The following is a 23,193-nucleotide window of genomic DNA, read 5'->3' as shown; positions in this document are numbered from 1 at the left end:
ATTCTGAGCTCCGGCAGATAAATGATTTGGTTTAGTTTCATCCTTATTGTCTTTCTTGGGAAATGCATGGATTAGCAAGGTAAACGAATGTCCTCCCCATGAATGAGTTGCCCTGATCAAGGACCTCATAGGTAGATAGACCCGGCCCAGCATGAACAAGATACGAGGGGACCAAAGCTGTCGTGTGTTAACAGAGTCCAGGTTTACCTTGTACCTCTGTCCAGTTCTAGGAGAAAAATGGCACCTGAAAAAAGACCAGAATTGTACAGAGGAGGAAACCGGATTTCTGCTCTCTAAGGAGTTCAGTAATTCAACCCATGGTGGGGGGCAGGGGGGCAGGTGGGAGGGGTTGGAAAAGGGGACACATGCTTTTAAAAAGACACTTCCATGAGGAGGCCCAGAGTGGAAATTCAGACTGCAGGCTCTAGAGACAATCTGATTTATTTTCCAGTTCCCATATAAGAGATGAAGCAGAGAGGCCCCTCAGTAAATGTTGGCTGATTTCAAATAAATGAGTGATGAGCTGAGCTGGCATTCATGCCAGACTCTGGGACCTACCATCAAGGTTGTTGCATTTGACTAGAGTTTTTTTTTCAGTGAGGGGTCCAGTGAACTGTCTTAGGGTACTCTGAGGACTGGCTGATTATCACCCCAGCAGTGCCTGGGTCACACATTCCCAGATCTCAAATTACCAACTGCATGCCAGGGGTCAGGGCCAGCTCCACACAGGGAGACAGTTGGCAGGGCCTCTGTGTCAGCAGCGCGGGGCGAGCATGACCTTAAGCTGCCCTCACAGTTCAGCCCCATTCCGCTCAGCTCTTGAGCACGGTTATCAGGCCTGTGTGTATATGAAAGCCCCTCCTCCCATGAATGAATTCAGTTGACAGGTATTAAAGATTGCTGAATCTCCATGGCACTCTCTGAGGATTTCAGAAGGCTCCATATCATGGATATTCTTAAGATGTAAAATGCTGTATCATATAAGATGCATCAAAAGCCACTAGGGGTGTACTAGGAGACACTTCGATAAACAGATAAACTGGGCAAAAAAATGGTCTCTTATGGAGTCGATAGTTTAGGCCTTACAGGGTTAAAATTAGCAACCTGGGCTTAGAGTGGAAGACACTTTCATAGGTCTTTCCATGGTACCACATGACAGTTCCTTTTCATGACTGGATATTCATGATTTCAAAAGCAGCAGTGGGAGGAAGATGAGGGAAGAGAATGTTATTGAGCATCTTTTGTATGCTTTGCATGGGGCCAAGTACTTCGTATACATGAGCATATCTAATTCTTAATGTTCCCTTGAGGCGGGTATAAAAGCTAGATTTTGCAGTAAAGGAAACAAAGATTCAAAGAAGTGGCTAGACCAGCACACTGATTTTTGGCATATGCATTTGACTATAAAGACTATAGTTAGTCTACATTACCACACACCAGACTGCCAACCAGATTAGCCCAGAGGGCTCAGTAGATAGGCCAGAGCTGCTCTGGTCAACTGCCAGAGGACAAAGGTACTGAGTTATGAGATGGGAGGTATCACCATGGCCTTGATACATAATAGAAGCCTGCACATTCCTTCTTTGGTGAGCAGTGAAGCCATAGCAAAACTAAAAATAGAAAAGTTACTATTAAAGAATAACAAATTATAAAACCTAAGACATGAAACAGTGTTTGCCTCATCCTAAGGCTCTAGCTGCTGTTTCCATCCTTCTTCAATTCACCTACTAAATGATGAGTTTGCTCCAATATTGAAGGAGCTCCTATAATCTTTGCAGAATGGCTGAATGAGAAAAACAAACTTGTTTTCAAGAGTCTCAGAGTTCAAAACAAGGACCAGTAGGTGGGAATTAAAAGAAGGTAGCTTCAAAGCTAACAGGAAGAACTTTCTAGCAAATGGATCCGTGTGACTATGGGATGGGTTGCTTTGGAATGAGCGAAGTTCTCTGCCTTGGACATGCTTAAACAGAGGTTTGGAAATACCTTGTGGATTTGGCATTGGCTAAATGGCCACAAAGGTCTCTGAGAGCCTTTAAGGATCTGAGAATCCATGGCATATGGTACCAATTTTCAGTCTGAAACAAATTTCACTCTTATCTGAGTCAACTCTGGTCTACTCTTCGGTGCCAAAAAAAGGGTTTGGGGGGTAAGACCCAAGCCAAAGGAGTATGTGTGGTTCTACTTGAGGCATGGGAGATTTAAAGGGAAGAGTGGATGGTTGTCACAGGTGGCAGGGCTGTCCGAGTCCTTTGCAGGTAGTGACTTCTGCTTACTGAGGGTGGCCCAGGTGAAGGCAGCTAAGACTGGAGCTAGAGAAGGACTCGATATTGTGTGGGAGGCCAGGTCATTGCCTTTAGGGTCTCTTCTAATCAAAGAATCTATGGTTTTTTAATGAGGAGCCATTTAGGAACAGGAGCTCTGCTCCCTGCCAGCTTTTCCAGGTGAGGGAAACCTTCACACTTTTGGCCAAAGCAATGCATCTAACAAAGCGAACTATATACCAGTCCTGTAATTTAGCGATCCACTTCTGGTTATATAGCCAATAGAATATATCTGGGCTTCTTTATCCTCCAAAAGACATCATTAAGAAGGTGCATAGCAGCTTTATTCATAATGTCCCCAAGCTAGAAGCAACTTACAATGTACATCAGCAGTAAAATGGGCAAGAAAACTGTACTGTATTCAAACAGTGGGACACCATGCAGCAATGAAAAAGTGGTGGCTGCAGATACATGCAACGCTGATGTGTCTCATAGACATAAGATTGGGTGAAAGAAGTTAGACATCAACAACACAGACTGTAGGGCTTCCCTGGTGGCGCAGTGGTTGAGAGTCCGCCTGCCGATTCAGGGGACGCGGGTTCGTGCCCCGGTCCGGGAGAATCCCACATGCCGCAGAGCGGCTGGGCCCGTGAGCCATGGCCGCTGAGCCTGCATGTCCGGAGCCTGTGCTCCGCAACGGGAGAGGCCACAACAGTGAGAGGCCCGCCTACCGCAAAAAAAAAAAAAAAAAAATACAGACTGTATAATTTCATATATATGAAGTCCCAACATAGGCAAAAAAATTATAGTGAGAGAAGTCTGAACAGTAGTTATCTTTGGCAGGGTTAGGGGTGGTAATTAAATAAGATGGAGAATGAAGACATTTTGGGGATAGATAGCTGGAAATGTTCTATATCTTAACCTGATGGTGAATGGGTACAAAAATTCATGTAACTGTGATCTTTCCATTTTGCTCTATATAAGTGCCCTCTCTCTCAATATATAGATATAGATAAGATATAGATAAGATATAGATGAGATATAGATATATCTGGAAAAGTAAAAAAAGAGAGCAGTTTCTTTCCCATGGAGACTCGGTTATATTCTGGATTCTTTTGGCATTCCATGTTAAAGGAAAATATCCAATCTTGTGGCTTTGGTATACTGATCCTTGAACAAAAGGAAGTATTGGGGCTTCCCTGGTGGTGCAGTGGTTAAGAATCTGCCTGCCAATGCAGGGGACACGGGTTCCAGCCCTGGTCCGGGAAGATCCCACATGCCGCGGAGCAACTAAGCCTGTGCACCACAACTACTGAGCCTGCACTCTAGAGCCCGCGAGCCACAACTACTGAGCCAGCATGCCACAATTACTGAAGCCCGTGTGCCTAGAGCCCATGCTCTGCAACAAGAGAAGCCACAGCAATGAGAGGCCCGCACACCACGACCATGAGTAGCCCCCACTCGCCGCAACTAGAGAAAGCCTGTGCGGAGCAACGAAGACCCAACGCAGCCAAAAATAAGTAAGTAAATAAATAAATAAAATTTAAAAAAAGATTATTCACTAAAACATTAAAAAAGAAAGGAAAGTATTGGACTGGTACTACTGTAACCACTAATTATGGAAGATAATATAATGTTATTACACAGATTTCAAAATGCTTTGAATCAAATTTTGGCTCCTAGACTTGGGTTTTACTCCTAGGTCCACCACTAACTTGCTGTGTGTACTCAATGTTTTTATCTTTGGAAGACTCAGTATTCTTGTGAATAAAATGGTGAGTCATTCAATAAATATTTATCAAATGCCCACCATGGGCAAGGGTAGACGTGTGGGAGAAACAGATAAATCAGACTCAGAGTTGAGAGACTCAACTGAGACACTTCATGTAAAATCACATTATAAAGAGAAAGAGTTACAGCAACGTAAGAATTTATTAAGACATGGCAATTATGGTGAATGCCTGATTCAATGCAATAAGGTAATTCTTTACCCCAGGAAATTAATACTTTTGCCTAAGTATTATTCTCAGCCTTCTGTGTATGCAAACATTTGCATCTAACTGGAAAATTTACTGAGATTTTTCAAGCTCAGCAGCACCTTTAGATGTTAATGTGATGTGAATTGAGAAAGATTTTACATAGAGTTTAGTGTGTTGGGTATAATAGAATTGCTCAACATTTGGAAACGAAGTGTGTTTTGTGTCTAGTTGCCTTTCCATGTTCTGGAGAGCTACAGAATGCATAAGTAAGTCACAAAGAGAAAAAGCAAGTATAATATGATACCATTTATATAGAATTCAAAAAGGTGCAAAAAATGCTATCCATTGTCTCAGAATGCATGCAAGCACGTCAGTGATAGAACCATACCTGCCTGTAAGCAGTAGACAATTACAGGAGAGCCATGTCTTAGATTACATTCCCCTCCAACAGAGCCTGAGACCAGGACTTGGGTGCAGGGCATTTACTGAGGGGTGATCCCAGGGAGTAGGAGTGAAGGAGCAGGGAGGGTGAGACAAGAAAAGGGGGGAAGCCAGGAAAGGGTGTGTTATTGAGGTCACTGCTTTAGGGAAAAGGGCTCAACCCCACCTCTGAGAATTGTCTGTCCTAAGGGCATTTATACAATGCTCTGTCCCCCTGGGTTGATGGTTCTCCTGGGGGTGCTAATTCCCCCATGCGTTTGTGATGTGCCTGTGAGGGTTGAGTGCACTCTTGAGGGTTTGGAGGAAAGCCTTGGAGTAAAGAAACAGAGACTCGAGGTGGGCCCTGGAAGTGGGATACTGCCAGTATGGCTGACGGCTGAAGCCAGAAGTGGGCTGAGGGCATGCTATTTTAAGTTCTTACCCCTGGGAAAAGAGGGGAAGGAATGGGATGAGAAAGGGATATACAGGGAACTTCAACTGGCTCTTTGATGTGTTATTTCTTAAGAAAATACGGCAAAATGTGAGTCTTCCAAAAAGCTGGATGGTAGGTGTAAGGGTGCTCGTTATATTATTCTTGATACTTTTCTGTATTCTTGAACTATTTCAAAAGAAAAATTGGGTTGCATCAGCATTAATTTGTTTCAGGGGAGCTCTGATTGAATAATTATGCAGAGCAATAATGTGTCAAATAGTAATATAATTTACCACTAGTTCTTAAATTAAGTTAATGTACCTAAGTATAATTTTGATGGAACTTGACTAACAAAATATTGAGTTTTATCCGAAATGTCATGGTCTAATTTTTATTCTAGTTGAGAGATCTCACTTGATAAACTTTTGATTGTATTTCCAGTTGTCTTACCAGGGCACTTTGTAAACGGGGTGATTTATCCATTTTCTGGTTGGGAAAATCACAACTCAGAGAAATTTAGTAATTCATTCAAGATCATTCAGCAGCAGAAAGGCAGGAGAATAATGCAGGAGCTCTGCCGTTTTGATTGCGATTCCCTCCTTGTTTTACCCAAGTCTTTGCAAAATGATCAACAGAGTCATCTAGGTGGTGTGGGCACAGTGGTGTGGGCACTGTGTAATTGGAGTATACACGTATGTGATTCGGCCAACACAAGGGTGTTTGGTGGGGATGAGCATAGGGATTACAGTCTCCGCATTCAAGGGTTTTATAAGTTAGTGAAGATATGGATAAGCATAGCTGTATCATCTCTCTCAAGTGTGAGGACTGTTGACTGGGCGTCCACTGTGCACAGGAGCTGTTGTTAGCATTGCTCGTTTCCAGACTATCCCAAGGTTACCAAGTTCCTCTTAACCTTTCCTTAGCTTTGTGTACACTGTCTTTTGTCCCCTGGGTCCACAGCACCTTGTCCAAGGGCAATTTGTTTGTAGCAGGAGGTGTTCTGAGGAGCAAGCAAACTCAAACCCCAACCGCAATAACAACCGCAAAACCCAATACAGCCCAGCCTTGAGGAGACCCGTTGTAAGGCCTTCATGGCTCCACTCGAGTCAAACACTTCAAGTGGTTGAACTAGGAACGTGGACTCAGAACCTTCTTTTCTGGAAGGAACTTGATCGGCTGTTTAAATGGTCACTGGGTAATACTGCACGATAACAGCTGCACACCTCTGGGCTTTTTGACACTTACCACTGATGGAAAATGCCACTTGCACCCCTTGATTTACAGAAAAAAACCCGGTGCGCAGTTACAGCTGAAGGGTTTGTTTTTCTTTCTGCCTCTTCTAACTGAATGGCATCTTAATTGAGGCATTCTTGTGGCACAAAGGCGAGTGGCTTGGCCTCCTCTGTATACTTTCTAGACCTGTCACTGAACTTGCAAATGATTAAATATCCCCTTCAATCCTGGCCCCCTGAGAGCCGCACCCTAATTTCCCAAGCTGCTCTCCGACTGTTGGCAATCCCAGCCTTCCATTTGGTCTTTGAGTTGTCAGGGCAGGCAGTGTCAGAACTGGGGAGCTCAGAGTTACAACAGAAAAACCAAGCTCAGTGACAGCAGTACGTTCCCCAGTGGCTCCAGTGGGGACCCAGTTGGAGGAAGCTGTGTACCCTCGATGCCTCCGTCACTTCCCGCTGTTGACGTGGCACCATACTGTTTTGATTTTTTTCCCCCTACTTCGCTGGCTATGCCTTCTGCTTCCTCGGTGTTCCTCAGTCCTCTCTGGCAAAAATTCTCAACGAGGAATATACGAGTCCTGTGGCAGATACTGTTGGTGCCCTAGCTGTGTCTTCTGGCTCTCAAACCATTAGCGGCAATCTAATGGTTTCTTACTGTAAGCATCTGCACCCTCTCTGCCTGAGGGTGTTCTCTAGCCACTCAACCAAGTTGTTCTTAGTCCCACAGGGGGTGGGACAGGGTGGAGAATGGGTACTAGGTGACTAGATAGGCCGGAGAGTTAATGCCCCTGGGGCGATCCTCAATCCATGAGAGATGGGAGATGATAGACAAACTCCCCAGCTTCCTTGCTGGGTGGGTGGGACAATTCTAGGTTGTGTCCCTCAGGGTTTCTCAGAGGGGCTCCAGCAAGATTGAGCCCCAGTTGGCCACCTCCCATTAATGTACCTTTATTGGCTTTTCTCCCTTCCCTGCTCATTTCTCTACTCCCTCTCCAAGTTTCCTGAGATCACCTCCCAAATGAACCTCTTGAACCAACATCTTTGTCCCAGGGTCTGCTGGTAGAGGAACCCAAACTACGACAAGTTCCTGAAATTTTATGCAAATTTTTGTTTGGAGTTGTGACTATTAAGGGCCTTCATCAACTTTTCGAAAGGGTCTATGACCCTAAAGAGGCCAAGAACCAACACCTAACCCTTCTTCTCGAGATCGGCTCATCCACTCCTGATATCCAGTCACAAAGAACCAGGTGCTTTCTGTATATATCCCACTGCAGGTCTCACAAGTACCTCACACTTACATGTCAGTTGTGGATGCTGTGCTATGCTGCCCAGCACCCCTGCTAGGACAGAAGGACCTACCTCCTCAGCTGCTGGGAAGGTTGTTAGCTGACGGCTCAGCTGTCAACCCTCTCCAGGAATTGCCTTCAGCTGAAGGGAGCCATACCACCCAAGGTTCCATGCTGTCCCCCAGGGTAATCTGCATCCAGTGGCTGGGTGATGTGGGTGGACAGGGGCCTGGATCCCTTGTCCCAACTTAGGACAACTCTTGCAGGGCTCTCCCACCTCCAGGGCCCCCCCATGAGTTTGGCTGAGGCCTTTGTGGAGACTTCATCACAGTCCAAGTTCCTTCCCTTTCTACCAACAAGGGTCAATCCTGAGAGCACTTTCCAATAGACTTCCTGCATTCCAATTTCCAAATAAGAGTCTGATTCCTAGGGACCCAGACCTGTGATAACCCAGGAAACATCTCTGTGTCCTCTCTTTCCTTATCCATCCCTATATGATCAATCACTCACTCAATCAAAACTTGAGTCTTATTGAATGTGACTTTGGAACATCTCTTGAGTGCACCCATGTTCTCCCACTCCATTCCGATGACCTCTTTCCAGTTATGGCCTGGATGTCTGAGACAGCCTCCTAACTGCTCCCAGACTCTCATTTTGCCCCTCTCAAACAAAGCCATCTTTCTAAAGAGTAAATCTGGTCTCATCACTATAACCTTTCAATGGTTCACTATTACCCTGAAGATCAAGTTCTTAATGGGACTTACACTTTTATGACCTCCATCCCTATGGGCCCCTCCAGCCTCACTTCTCCCCATGACCTGTCATATATGCGCTGCGCTCCAGCCAAACTAGACTGCTTGCTGTTTCCCAAGTTCACCACAACTTGGGGCCTTGGTTCAGACTCCTCCCCCACTTACAGTTTTGTTTTCCCAACCCCACCCAACATACATGCACACACACAGGCACATACCAATGTTGCTCCTTCTTAGAAGATTTCTCTGATCCCAGTGCCCCTCCCAGGGGCCTCCACAGCCCAACTTTGGTATTCTACAATTGGTGCATGTCTTAGGTTGGAATTCCCAGAAGTAAATCCTGAAGTAAGGATTCCTGGGAAAGCAACTTACTAGGAAGTGTTTCTGGGAATAACCAGTAGGGAATTGGGAAAGCAGGAGATAGAGCAAAGGAAGCTGAGCCAGGGTGAATTATTACGTCAAGTCCTCCAGAGGGTGGGTAAGATGATTCTAGTACCAATTCCAATGTGTGGTTTTCCCCCCACACCACCAAGCAGTCCTCCAGCACCAGCTGAAGGTCCTACAGTTCAACTCTATTACAAAACTATCTACCTGGAGGTAGCATCAGATCCCACAGGTTAAGGGCTCAGCCCTGCAAGACTGTCCAGACTTAAGGTGCCAATTGCAAGTCCAGGTTGTCACCTGTGCTTCTGATAACTGGCTATAAATCGGAGATTCTCACAACCCTCTCCTTGGGTTCAATTAATTTGCTAGAGCAGCTCCCAGAACTCAGAAACATTTTACTTACTAGATCACCAGTTTATGATAAAAGGATATAATTCAGGAACAGCCAGATGGAAGAGAGGCATAGGGCAAGGTGTGGGGAAAGGGCACAGAGCTTCCATGCCCTCTCTGGGCTCACCACTCTCCCCACATCTCCACATGTTCACCAGCCCAGAAGCTTTCCAAACCCTGTCCTTTTGGGTGTTCATAGGGGCTTTGTTACACAGGCATGAGTGATTAAATCTCCAGCCCTTTCCCCCTTCTCAGAGATCCAGGGGGTGGGAATGAAAGTTCTAACCCTCCACTCACAGGGTTCATTCCCCTGGCAACTAGCCCCCATCCTTAGGAGCCTTCTAAAAGTCACCTCATTGCACAGCAAAGGAAACCATAAACAAGATGAAAAACAAGATGAAAAGACAACCCTAGAATGGGAGAAAATATTTGCAAATGAAGCAACTGACAAAGGATTAATCTCCAAAATATACAAACAGCTCATGCAGCTCAATATCAAAAAAACAAAAGACCCAATCCAAACATGGGCAGAAGACCTAAATAGACACTTCGCCAAAGAAGACATACAAATGGCCAACAAATACACGAAAAGTGCTCAACATCACTAATTATTAGAGAAATGCAAATCAAACCTACAATGAGGTATCACCTCACACCATCAGAATGGCCATCATTAAAAAATCTACAAACAATAAATGCTGGAGAGGGTGTGGAGAAAAGGGAACCCTCCTGCACTGGTGGTGGGAATGTAAATTGATACAACCACTATGGAGAACAGTATGAAGGTTCCTTAAAAAACTAAAAACAGGGGCTTCCCTGGTGGCGCAGTGGTTGAGAGTCCGCCTGCCGATGCAGGGGACACGGGTTCGTGCCCCGGTCCGGGAAGATCCCACATGCCGCGGAGCGGCTGGGCCCGTGAGCCATGGCCGCTGAGCCTGCGCGTCCGGAGCCTGTGCTCCGCAACGGGAGAGGCCACAACAGTGAGAGGCCCGCGTACCAGAAAAAAAAAAAAAAAAAAAAAAAAACTAAAAACAGAACTACCATATGACCCAGCAAGCCCACTCCTGGGCATATACCCAGAGAAAACCGTAATTCAAAAAGACACATGCACCCCTATGTTCATTGCAGTACTATTTATGATAGCCAGGACATGGAAGCAACCTAAATGCCCATCAACAGACGAATGGATAAAGAAGATGTGGCACATATATACAATGGAATATTACTCAGCCATAAAAAGGAATGAAATTGGGTCATTTGTAGAGACGTAGATGGACCTAGAGACTGTCATACGGAGTGAAGTAAGTCAGAAAGAGAAAAACAAATATCATATATTAATGCATATATGTGGAATCTAGAAAAATGGTACAGATGAACTGGTTTGCAAGGCAGAAATAGAGACACAGATGTAGAGAACAAACATATGGACACCAAAGGGGGAAGCAGGGGGTGGTGGTGGTGGGATGAATTGGGAGGTTGACATATGTACACTATTGATACTATGTATAAAATAGCTAACTAATGAGAACCTACTGTATAGCACAGGGAGCTCTACTCAGTGCTCTGTGGTGACCTAAATGGGAAGGAAATCCAAAAAAGAGGGTATATATGTATACGTATAGCTGATTCACTTTGCTGCACAGTAGAAACCAACTCAACATTGTAAAGAAATTATACTCCAATAAAAATTATTTTAAAAGTCACCTCATTAACATAACGAAAGACAAATTCTAAGGGCTTTAGGAGCTCTGTGCCAGAAATGAGAACAAAGACCAAATATTTATTTCTTATTATAAATCACAATATCACAGTAGGTGACTTTGGCTTGGTCCTGGAGGGGAGCTCTGGACACAGTGAAGACCACAGCTCAATACTGTCCCAAACAGGGGATGAGGAAGCTGGAGTAATTATATTTATCAATACTTTATACTTACGGAATATTTATACACCCCTCAGTCATTGGTTAAGGGGACGGGAGAGGAAAGTTCCCAGGTACTTCTAGCCTTCTTTGATGCAGGCAAATCTGGCTCCAGCAGCCTGGGGGAAGTCCTTTTACAAAGGGGCATGGATGATCTCTGTAGGCTGAAAGTACCTTTAGAGCAGGCATACACAGAACTGGCAAAGAGGTCCAAGGGCATGAGGTAAAGCGGTCCAAGGGACAGAGACTGGCAGCATCTGCTATGGGGCTCTTACCTCACTGGGCTGTAATGGCCTGTTAACTACCTGTAGCCCCCTGCCCCACCCCGCCAGGCAGTGAGCTCCTTGCCCTCAGGGCCTATGTGTTCACCATGGTTGGCCTAGCGCATAGCAGGTGCTCACTAGATGGTTGTTGAATGAGCGAATGAGTGGATGAATGACTAAACGGGTGGCTGAATAACATCTATCTCTGAGGGAGCTTCCGCAGTGAGAGCAGCAGCACATAGGTACAGTTTTCCTGCATTTGGAAATAATTTATCCTTCTTGTGAGAGAAATGTGCTTATGTACTTAGACAAAGAAGATCTTTTTTTGCAGGGACCCGGGAGGAATGAGATTTATGTTCCATGCCGACCACATGTCTCACAGAAGTCTCACTTTCCCAGCTAGAGAGGTGTGGTGCCAGCAGGCAGCAGGAGTGTCAGGCCTCACGACGAGAAAGCAGCAGGTAGCTCTGGAGGTCTTCGGGTCTCAGGGCAGCCAGGAACCAGGTCTGTCAGCCCTGGGAACAAAGCCACCACACTCATTGTTGCACTTAACAATGAGGGTGAAAGGAGTTAATTTCCTTGCCCCGCACCTCACAGACTGGCTGAAGCTCTCCGAGTGACAAGTGGCAGGGCCGGGTTCTCATTCACGATTGGAAACTCTCACCTTTTCCCCTCCCTGCCCCATCACTAACTGCCACCCATTCGCCGAACCTCTTTCCTTGTCCTCTGAATTTCCTGTCCTTTCTCCAAACACGTTTTTTTCAGTATTTTTTTTCAAAATCAACTTTACTGAGGAGTAATAAATATGAAGAAAAATGTGCCAATTTTAAACATCCAGTTAGTCAGATTTATATACTCACATGTGGTATGTGTACTCACTGCAGTCAAGATATAGAACATTTCTAATGCCCCCCAGATTTCCCTTGTGTCCATTTGCAGCCAAACCCACCCTAACCCTCAGTACCAGACAGACACTGATCTGCTTTCTGTCAGTATAGATTCATTTTGCATGTACTCAAATATCATATAAATAGACTCACACAGAGATTTTTATATTATTTTATTGCTTAGTTTCCTTCTTTTAGCATAATTATTTTGAGATTCATCCACGGCATTGTATACATTATTAGTTTGCTCTTTTTTCATGGCTAGTAGCATTTCATTGTATGGATGTACCAAAATGTGTTCATCCATTCCCCTGTTGTTGGACATTTGGGTTGTTACTAGTTTTCGGTTATTATGAAGAAAGCTGCTATGTACGTTCTTGTACAAGTCTTTGTGTGGACGTATGTCTTCATTTCTTTTGGGTAAATACTTAGAAGTGGAATGTCTGAGTCATATGGTGAATGTATGTTTAACTTTATAAGAAACTGCTAAACTGGTTTAGTGGCTAGACTATTTCACAGTCTCAGCATCAATGTAGGCCAGTTCTACTTCCTCTGCATTCTTGTCACCACTTGATATTGTCAGACTTTTCATTTTTAGCCATTCTATTCTAGTGGGTATGTACTAACATCTCATGTTTTAATTTCCATTTCAACTAATGATGTTGAGTACTTTTTCATACACTTCTTGGCCATTTGTACTTGTCTTTGGGGAAGTGTCTGTTAAAATATTTTGTCCATTTTTTAATTGACTTGTTTGTTTTTATTATTAAGTTGTAAGAGTTCTACATTCTGGATGCCAGTTCTCTGTCAAGTATATATCAACTTTTTTCTCCCAGTTTGTGGCTTGCTTTTTCATTTTCTTAAAGGTGTCCTTTGAAGAGCCTAAGTTTTACATTTCAATGAAGTCCATTATCTAGTTTTTCTCTTATGGTCCATGCTTGTTTATCTAGGAATTTTTTGCCTACCCCAATGTCACAAAATGTTTTTATTTTTCTCTAGACATTTTATCATTTTTGCTTTTATGCTTAGGTCTATGATCCATTCTTGAAGCTCTCTAACCTTTCAAAACTTGAAGGGCATTTCCACGCTGATAGCTGAGGGTCTGACCGTTGGGTGCAGGGGCAACAACATGCCACTAGGTTTTGTCTCCTCTTAGGTCCTCGGTACATCTGGGGTCAATCAACCTCCAGTAGCACAAGTGTCACACGCCTGGGAATGTACAACTGCAAGTGGTATTTAATGAGGTGTCTCAGAAACGGTGTGGAGTGCTGGCTAGGTGAATGCAGGGCAGTCATTTGACCTTTCTGAGACTGTACTTTCATCTGTAAAATGGGGATAATAAAACCGGTCATGCAGGGCAGCTACCAGCATGAAGTGAGAGTGGATATAAGAGAGTGCTTAGAGGGGTCTGACCCGTGGAGGCCCTCACTGAGCAGGAGCTACTCACTCTCATGGCTGCTGCTGCTGTTGTGGCTGTATTGCCTCAGCATTATTTGAATGCCGCGCAGATGGCCTGGCCCGGGTTTTTATAAAACTACGCTGATGGCATGCGTTGATGGCTCTCTGTTAGCTCATTTGAACCTTTTTAAAAATAGGGCGCTTGCTATATTTGGCAGGTCGCTGTTCTGGTATGAAGGGACTTTTAGGGCCATGCTGATGAAGCAGCTGAGCATGGCTCAGGGGTGGCCACCCGTGAGCAATGAGTCAGGACACCTTTGGCATGCTCCTCGCAATATTTAAAAAATGAGTTCATGTGGGAACTTTCTGTTTATTCTCGGGAGCAGGAACAGATGGGAATTGTGGGAAGGCCTTAGTCTTTGCTCTGACAGATTATGTAGTCACATCATCTCCTCTCCAGTCTTCCGCAAAGTCAGAGACTGTGCCCCTAACTGTAATTGAATAGAGGCAACAGGACAGAAGTGCTTATGAATATATTTTCAGGCTTGTAGTTTTATGCATTGGACTGACTTTCCTCTTAAGCTTTACCTGTGTAGCTGAGTACTCTTTCTTGAACTGCTCTGAAGACTGATGTTTTAATTCTAAGAATTCTGACTCGCTGCCTGGTTTAGTTAGTTCTGTGTACACGATGACAGCACATAAAATGTTACGTCATCCTCTGTGCCTCAGTTTTCTCATCTGTAAAATGGGGATAACAGTAATGCCTTATAGATTTGTGTGAGGATTAAATCGGTTACTACAAATAAAATGTTTCGAAGGGTGACAGGCACGTGGTAATAGACAATCTAAGTGCTGTCTATTAGTAGTATTCTTTTATTCTACTTGAAGTTGCCTTCTTTCCCCTCTGTGAGTATGTGTGCACACACATTGAGTGTCTGGGTGAGTGTTTGGGAGAGTCTTATCTGCACTTACATTTTTCCTTTGATCAACTGAGTGTCTGTTTTGGACGTCCTTAAGTAGTAGGCAATTAGCAATTAACAATAGCCAAGATCCCTCTTAACCTTTAATGTACTGAAATTCTCCTTGCTTCGGTGACATTGTGTGGCTCCCCTCCCCCACCCCAAGCAATTTCCTGAGAGCTGCAGGAAGTTTGGGTTGAGTAGAGCATAGAAACATAAATTCCCGACATATCTTGGTGAAAAGTACCTCTTCAGCATTCTCAGCACTGTATGTCCTCCCATGGAGGGCCCCTCCTTCCCTTGCCTCATTCTTTCCATCTGGTCGCCCAAACCTAGTCCTCCCCTTCAGTCTCTAAAATGTTGGGCAAGCCATCATCCCATCAAAGTAGTTGGAGAGGCAGGAAAAGTTGAAGTGTGTGATGGGGGTGGGGTGTAGGGAGGAGGCCGCTGGTTCAGTTCCAAAGAGAAGCAAGAGTGGATAAGCTCCACTGGAGAGGGCTGGGGGGGTCAAAGCTCTTGCTGCACATGTCATGCGGGAAAACAGGCTCACAGTGAGGAGGAGGGCAAAAAAGGCTGAGGGCTGTGTTCTGAGCCTCAACCAGGGTCCTCCTACCCTAGGATGGTGAACGCGAACGCTGCCAACCCATCCTGGTTCAGAAGCCGCAGATCTCTCACCGAGTACAAAGAGGGCCAGCAGCCCTGGCTTCATGGTCCTGTGGCCAGTACAGGAGGACCACAGAGCCCCGTGCTCAGAAGGGTCTCACGCTTGGGGTTTAATGCTCTGCGGTTGTTATCTTGAAATTCTTCATAATTTTGTCCTTGAGTTTGTATTTTGTAAATGGAGTCCAAAGGCATCATGCAACCCAACGGTGCCGGGGTGTGGAGCGTCAGCTCACTGTGGTCCTGCCTCTGCTGCCTCCCTGCTTCCCCAGGTTGGGTTCTTGGCTGGTTGCTGCCCTGCCCACACCCTGTGACCACTGCCACCTTCTGCCCTCTGCTTTTATAGGGTGCCTGGGTACAGGTGTAGGAAGGGTCGGGGCCGGGAGCATGTACCCTGCGCATCATGCCGTGGGGCATCGCTATAGCCGCCTCTGCTCTGAGATTAGTGTCATGGCACATTTGGAGGGTAGGGGTAGGCTATGGGTCGGGGTGACAGGTTCACAGGAAGACCGGTTCCTTGCCCCTGGCTGGGGCGTAGCGTGTTGGTTGCGCGTTTGGCGGGATGGGGGAACTTAGCAGCTGGTGGGCCGTGCACTTTCACTCTTACCCTCGCCTCACTCATCTCATTTCTTCCCTGCATGCATCCATACACAAGGAGTTATTGAGGGACGCTGTGTGCCAGACACGGTTCTTGGCGATGGAGTATATAAGACTGAGAAAGTTCCTGCCCACTTGGAGCTTATCCTAGGGAGGTGGTTGGGAAACAGAGAGAAACAAAATAAATATGTCAGCTACGGGTGAGTGCCCCGAAAAATAAATAAAGCAGGGAAAGGGGATAGAGAGTGACTAGGGGTAAGGGTGGCAGGGTGCTATTTTAGAAAAGGCTTTGCTGATGAGGTGACATTTGAGTCCCAAATGAATTGAGATTGAGAGCCACACGGCAATCTGGGAAGACGGAGGGAACAGTAAGTGCAAGTACTCTGCGGTAGAGACACGCTCGGTTGGGGCCCGGAATAGCCAGGAGACCAGTGGGCTGGAGCAGATCGAGCAAGGGCCAGGCAGGGGCCGCTTCCTGAAGGACCTTGTAGACCATGGTGCAGACTCTGTATCGGGTTCTGAGGATGATGGGTAGACACTGGAGGGGTTGGAGCAGAGGGAGGGCATGACCAGTCCTACACTTTGGGAGGATCGCTGTAGCTGTTGTTTGGAGAACAGGCTATAGGGGGAGGGGCAAGTGAGGAAACATGGAGACCACTTGGAAAGTGATTTCAGAGATCAAGTGAGAAGTGGTGATACGTTGGAACAGGCTGGCGGCAGTCAGGGTGGGGAAGTGGTCAGATTTGAGTTGTATTTTGAGGGTAGGGTTAATTCTGTTAATGTCTCCTTCATACTCAAAACACTTTGGTGGCTTCCTAGCGCCCTCACTCTTGCGATAATCTCCAAAATTATGAACAAGGTCTATAGGACTCCCCAGCGCCTACCCACCTCTCCACCTGGTACATGTTCCTCCTCAGGTTCTCTATTCCAGCCCCTATTTTTATTGCTCAGTCCACATTCTGGTCCCTCCACCTGGGGTAGTCTCCCCCTCCCCCTAGTTAACTGGTACTCTTTCAGATCCCACCTCAATCACAAGTCCCTCAGAGGACAGTCTTCTGACCTCCCTCACTATTAGGTGGGACTCTATTGTTTTTGTTATTGTACCTCTTGCCCCGATACATACTAAACTCAATGACTCTTGTGGCATAAAGATGCAAATGAGGACGTGTGAATGGAAGGAACAGAGAGGCTGCTTCTGGAACATCCACAAGTCAGTGCCATGGGGAACTCGCCTAAAGAGCTTGGGAAAGGGGGAGCCCTTTCAAGGGCACTCGTGGTAGCAATTGGATTGATACAGGCCTGTGCCTTAATATTGAGTACCAGGCGGGGCGGCAATCTCATTTGAAGTCACCAGCTAACAAAGGCCTGTGGCATACATTACAACTTGTGTTTTACTTGTATCCGACTTGTGTGGGGATGTAAGAAGAAAATTATTCATTCTTCCTTCCACCGCCTTATCAAACGTAATTTCTCAGGTAGCTCTTTCTCACTCCTGGATGAAATCTTAGGCGGGTGCCAGAGGTTTTCAATCCCCTTCAGTCTCAAGCGTGATCTCGTTTCAGTAAATAAAACGTCCCATCCAGTCTAACCTGAAAACTTCAATCTTTTATTCAATTTGAAGCACTTTCTGCTCCCCACGCCCTGCACCCACACTCTAGCCTGCCTCTGACTGGGACCTGTGCAAAGGGGCTGGGAGAGATGCATAGTGATGTCCTCTGTTCTCTCTTTTCCACCTTTCACTGTCTCCCCCGGTCTCTGGCTACCCTTTCCAGTCCTTCCACAGTTGGTGCAGAGGAAGGGGTTGAGGACAGGACAGGGCACCCCTCAGTAGACAGGTGCAGCTGTTACTGGCCAGGGAACTTCCCAGGTGTGGAGAATGTTCAGTGTTGACTCTTATTTTGGCAGCTCTCATGGTCCCAAAGGGGACTTTGCATTGCTGGGAATCTCTCCCCAGCAAGGCCTCTGGTGAGGGTGAGCATCCTCTGGCTGGCTTCTCCCTCAGCCCCCTGGCTTTGGTACAGTCCATCCCTTGATGGGATCAACTGATCAAGTGCCTTATAAGTGGTCCTCCTGGGCAGAGCCCTCTCAGGATCACTCAGTCCAGATCCCTTCCAAGGGCCACGTCTGGCTCAGGGGAAATATGCATGCATCTCAGACCCTTTTGACACAGCAAGTGCTGGTGGTTCCGAGGGCAGTCAGCTCTCCTTACGCTGCTTCCAGGGCAGCTGGTCGGCCACAGGCTCACCTTAGTACTTCCCCAGGAGGGAGTCAGATGGCTGCCTTTATGTCCCTCAAGCTCCAGGGAGCATAGGTCAGGCTCTTCGCGGTTCTCATAAAGCCCTTATCACCTGGTTTAAGACAAAGAGAAAAAGCCCCATTCCTCTCACTCATGACGGCGAGGCACTGACAGGCACAGGCACGGCGAGGCTCATGACAGCACTCCAGCCACTCGCTCCCCACCTTTAACTTCTAATGAGTCACTTGGCTTTTCTCATATGGCCTGGAGTTGGGTAGTGGGCAGGATGACCTTATAACTTATCATCTAGAAAGGGTCAGCTTTTTTTGATTTGTGGTTGTTTTTTTCACCTTCTGTAAACTTTTTAAAAATTGAAGTGTAACAGTCACCCAGCAAAATGGACAAATCACAAGTGTACAGCTTGAAGAATTTTCACAAAATGAGCATACCTGTGTAACTAACACATAGATAAAACAAAAACAGAACATGCACTAGCCCCTTCGGGTTCTTGCCGGTCACTCCCCTTCCCTCAGGGGTAACCACTATCCTGACTTCTAGGACTACAGATTTATTTTGCAAACCAAGAAAAATTTGAGAGTGGAAGGACAATGTGGTACCTTGTCCCCCAAATGGCTGCCGCCAACTCCTTCTCTTCCTGTAAAGAAGTGCTATGTTTCCATTAAGAGGAATTAATCGTTCTTACATTCCCTTCAATCTGGGCTTGTCTGTGACTACTCAGACCAATAGAATATGGCAGGTATGATGCTTTGCCAGTGGTAGGCTGAGTCTTTAAGAGGACTGGTACTTTCTAATTCTAGCCTTGACCCTGAGTGTCCATAAAAGAAGTCCAGGCTACTCTGCTGAAGAGACAGGCCATGTAGAGGAGCACTGGGATGCCAGACATGTGAGTGAAGAAGCTGATCTTGGATGTTCAGCCCAGTGAAACCTTCAGATGACTCCTGCTTCAGCTGCCATCTGACTACAAATGAGATTCTCACCCTTGGATCTTTAAGCAAAGAATCTCTTTGGTCCCCAGCTCCTTTAACCCATCTAAGTGCAGGAAATGTGACTCCCTAGAGCTGAATTACTCACTAACTCCTTTCTCATTTCCCCCAGATGTCTTCTGCCTCCTCAAATAAGCCTTGACTCTCATTTTATCTACAGAGCTTTGGCATGGAGGCCATTCTCTGTTTCTCTGATGAAGCAAAGAGGCAAGTCTTATTGATTGATGGGAATTAACCATAATAAGGATGCTTTGATTGTAATATGGACACCAAACGTATCATCTGCTCAGAGGCAGACAAAAATCATTCAAATGACAGACTGTGGTATAAAGCTCAGTGATGCCAGGCTTCTGCACAGAGACTCAGGGGCAACTCTTATGAGGTTAAGTGTAATGGCGTGGGAGAAGGGCAAATAACAGAGTACCTGTTGGCTCCACCCTGGTCCCACCCTACTTCCCCTCCACCCTTCCAAGGCAAATAGCTGATGGGCTGCCAGACAAACGCCCCTAGAGTACTCAAGGACAGAGGAAACTAAGGTAGACTTAGCCAAGCCTGGATGGGAACCAATGGTAGAATCATTTGTACTCATCCTTTGGAGAAGAGCCATTTTTCCTTTCTGCAAACTAAGGGTGTGTCTTTTTCTTTTAGGCTTTGATGTGAGGTAGCAATATCTCTAGGTTTCACTGTCACCTTTTCTCTTGGAATTGAGACTTCTTCTTATGTAATTTTTTTTCAAAATTGTGTAAAAAAGTGCTGGTTAATTGTAGGAGAAATATGCAAATAGAAACAGGATATCAGCACTTATTGGAATCTGTCTTTCCATACTGTCAGGCATGGGCTGGCATATCAATCCCTATTCACTTTCACTATTGACATTTTGAATCCATGACCATATCGCTTGGAACTTTCTTTTATTTGAACTACAGAACTTATCACTCGTCAGTATTTACATGCCTGCAGAATGTGGCTGTAACAGGTCATATCCTAGGAGGGGAGCAATTCGCATCCAAAGTTCATTTGGCATTTTTTCACAGGTTACACTTTCTACAAGGCAAATAAATACTCTGCCCACACTGCATCAATGATTTGAAGTAGCGTGATTGCTCAGGGTTCCTGTGGTATCCTGTGTATTTGTACCCCGTGATATGTTTCACCTGTTTTCTATTATCTGAAGTAATTTCTTCTAACATTATCTGGAAGACATGCTAGAAATGTGAAGAACATGGAAGAAAGGAAAGAAAAATGAATAAAATATGTTTCAATTATCTTTTGCTATGTAGTAAACCACTACGAAATTTAGTGGCTTAAACAACAATGATTTATTATATTTTGTGATTCTGTGGGTTGGCTCGACTTAGCTGGGCAGTTCTCCTCTACATGATGTTGGCTGAAGTCACTCATGTGGCTGCATTCAGCTAATGGCAGGGTGGGAGCTGTCAGTTGGATGCCTTGGTTCTTCTCCACATGGCCTCTTCATGGTATTAACTTGGACTTTCTTGCAAAAAGGTGGTCTCAGGGTTCCAAGAGCAGGAAAGTAGAAGGTGCCAGCCTCTTAAGGCCTCAGCCCAGTACTGTGAAATTAAACTGTACCAAGTCCACAGCATGTTAGTGGCCACAACAGGTCACCGAGTCAGTATAAGATTCAAGGGGAGGGAAATAGATTCTAGTTCTAAATAAAAGGAACAGCGTGTACGTAAAGGGTGGGAGGAATTTTTGGTAGCCATCTTTAGTGATAGTTTACCAGTAAGGAGGGCGAAATATAAGGGAATGGTGAAGGAAAAAAAAAAACACACAGAAATTGAAGAAAGAAAATTCAAGAATATAATAGGAATACTCTACAAATATGCATACATTCATGTGTATATTACCAACATTTAGGATAGAGTCTTGCACAAAGAGGCTCCTAGTTAATGTTTGTTAAATGAATGAATTTGATAAAGTTTCTGTGGCAGAGCCTGGCTAGTTACTCATCAAAATGATTCATATTCTTCCTGGGCATGTAGACAGACCTCACTCCCCAGCCTCCCTGTGCTTAGGAATAGCCTGTGAGTTCTATCTGATGGAAATTCCGTGGAAGCACCATTTCCAAGTTAGATCCACAGAGACTTCTCAGACGGTATCCTTCATGCCCTTTCCCCCTTCTAGATTCCTGGAATGGAGACAATCTCCAGGGTGACGTTTTGAAGACAGTTAGCAACAAGATGGAAGGAGCCTAGGTCTCTGAATCACCACTTTCAGAAGACCCACCTGATCAGGAACCCCCAATTTACATGGTTATAGTAACAATAAATAACCTAGTTTGTGTTAAGCCAGTGACATTTTAGGGTTTATTTGTTATAGAAGCCAGTGTTATCTGAACTAACACATCTCTATCTCCCAACCCTCCTACCATTTCAAGGGCTACAATGAAGTTCAAATTCCTTATAACTGATGTTCTTAAGCTCTAGTTGATATAGTGACAAGTATATTTGGAATCATACTGGGGTAGGCAGACTTCTAAATGGCCCCCAATGATTCCCACCTCTTGAAACTCACATCTTCATATAATCCTCTTCCCCTGGATGTGGACAGACCTAATGACTTGTTTATATTTGGTAGAATAGTTCAAAGATGATGGAGGGTCACTTCCATGATTAGATTACAAAAGATTGTGCCTTCCCTTGTGCTAGCAGATTTCCTCCCTGGCTTTGATGAAGCAAACTGCCATATTGGAGAGGCCCATGTGGCAAGGCATTGAGGGTGGGTTCCACCCAACAGCCAGTGAGGAACTGAGGCCCTCAGTCCAGCAGCCTCAAGGAACTGGAGCCTCCCAAGAACTCCGTAAATGTGTTTGGAAATGGATCCTTCTACAGTTGAACCTTGAGATGAGACTATAGCCTCAGTCAATATCTTAGTTGCAGCCTTGTGAGAGACCCTGAGACAGAGGACTCAACTAAGGTTTGTCCAGATTCCTGACCTACAGAAACTGGAAAATATGAATGTGTATGTATTGTTTTAAGTTTCTAAAATTTGGGGTAATTTGTTGTGTAGCAATAGACAACTAATACACTCAGATATTTGGGTTTTAATCTGGGGTTTACCCACAATCTGTTAACACTGGTAACCTTCTAATTTCAAGTAGGCAATCTTAGAGATAAATATATGTTGAAGTGTTTCTGGCTTCTGTTTGCATTTTTAAACCATGAACTTCTGGAAAAATTGCCCTATCATACTGCTCTGGTTACCTAATCCATTATGTACTATGAAGAAACTTCTACATGATTGTTTAAAATCTGTTTGGTTTGGTGTTTGAAATTGTTGCAGAAAAAAGTCTGTAGGAAGAGAAACAGGGAGAGGCAGACAGAAATGAAACATGAGTGCTGTGTACCAAATGACCTAGGCTGAAGAAATTTGGAACGTTCTACATCCATTTGAAACACAGGAAAACCAACAGTTGCCCCCAAAATAACAGGGAAACTCTAGGAAAGTTATTTATGCTTTCATCCTGGTCAACAGCCTATTTTCAGGAGATGAGTTAAGGTCTGTGGAAAGAGCATGGAGCAGCCTGTAGGCGAAAGAGAGAGAAAGAAAAGTAAACACATTTAGAAGGTCCGGCAGCAATTGCTTCACAGTCTTGAAGACAACCATTTAAAACAAAATAAATTTATTTATTTATTTATTTATTTATTTTTGGCTGTGCTGGGTCTTCGTTGCTGCACACGGGATTTCTCTAGTTGCGGCGAGCGGGGGCTACTCTTTGTTGTGGTGCGCGGGCTTCTCTTTGCGGTGGCTTCTCTTGGTGTGGAGCACGGGCTCTAGGTGTGTGGGCTTCAGTAGTTGTGGCACACAGGCTCAGTAGTTGTGGCTCGCGGGCTGTAGAGCGCAGGCTCAGTAGCTGTGGCACACGGGCTTAGTTGCTCTGAGGCACATGGGATCTTCCCAGCCCAGGGCTCAAACCCGTGTCCGCTGCATTCTTAACCACTGTGCCACCAGGGAAGCCCTGAAGACAACTATTGACTGAAGCTGGGGAGAATCTGACCTTTCTGGATGGAACTTGTCCAGTAGTTGTCCAGTTAGCTCCATACTGAGCCTGACACTGAAGTCATATCTCTTATCCTGCTCATAATGGGTGCTGCTTTTCCCTGTAGCTAGAAA

General features: G+C 45.3%; 1 long non-coding RNA gene across 1 annotated transcript in view; it reads left to right on the top strand.

The window, feature by feature from the left end:
- Window positions 1–23,193, top strand: part of LOC132514042 (uncharacterized) — a 95,022-nt gene that overhangs the window by 5,167 nt on the left and 66,662 nt on the right. The gene's annotated exons all lie outside the window — the stretch shown is intronic.

This window comes from Lagenorhynchus albirostris, chromosome X (assembly GCF_949774975.1).
Source record: "Lagenorhynchus albirostris chromosome X, mLagAlb1.1, whole genome shotgun sequence".
Taxonomy (NCBI): Eukaryota; Metazoa; Chordata; class Mammalia; order Artiodactyla; family Delphinidae; genus Lagenorhynchus; species Lagenorhynchus albirostris.
This window is presented reverse-complemented; position numbering and strand designations above follow the sequence as displayed.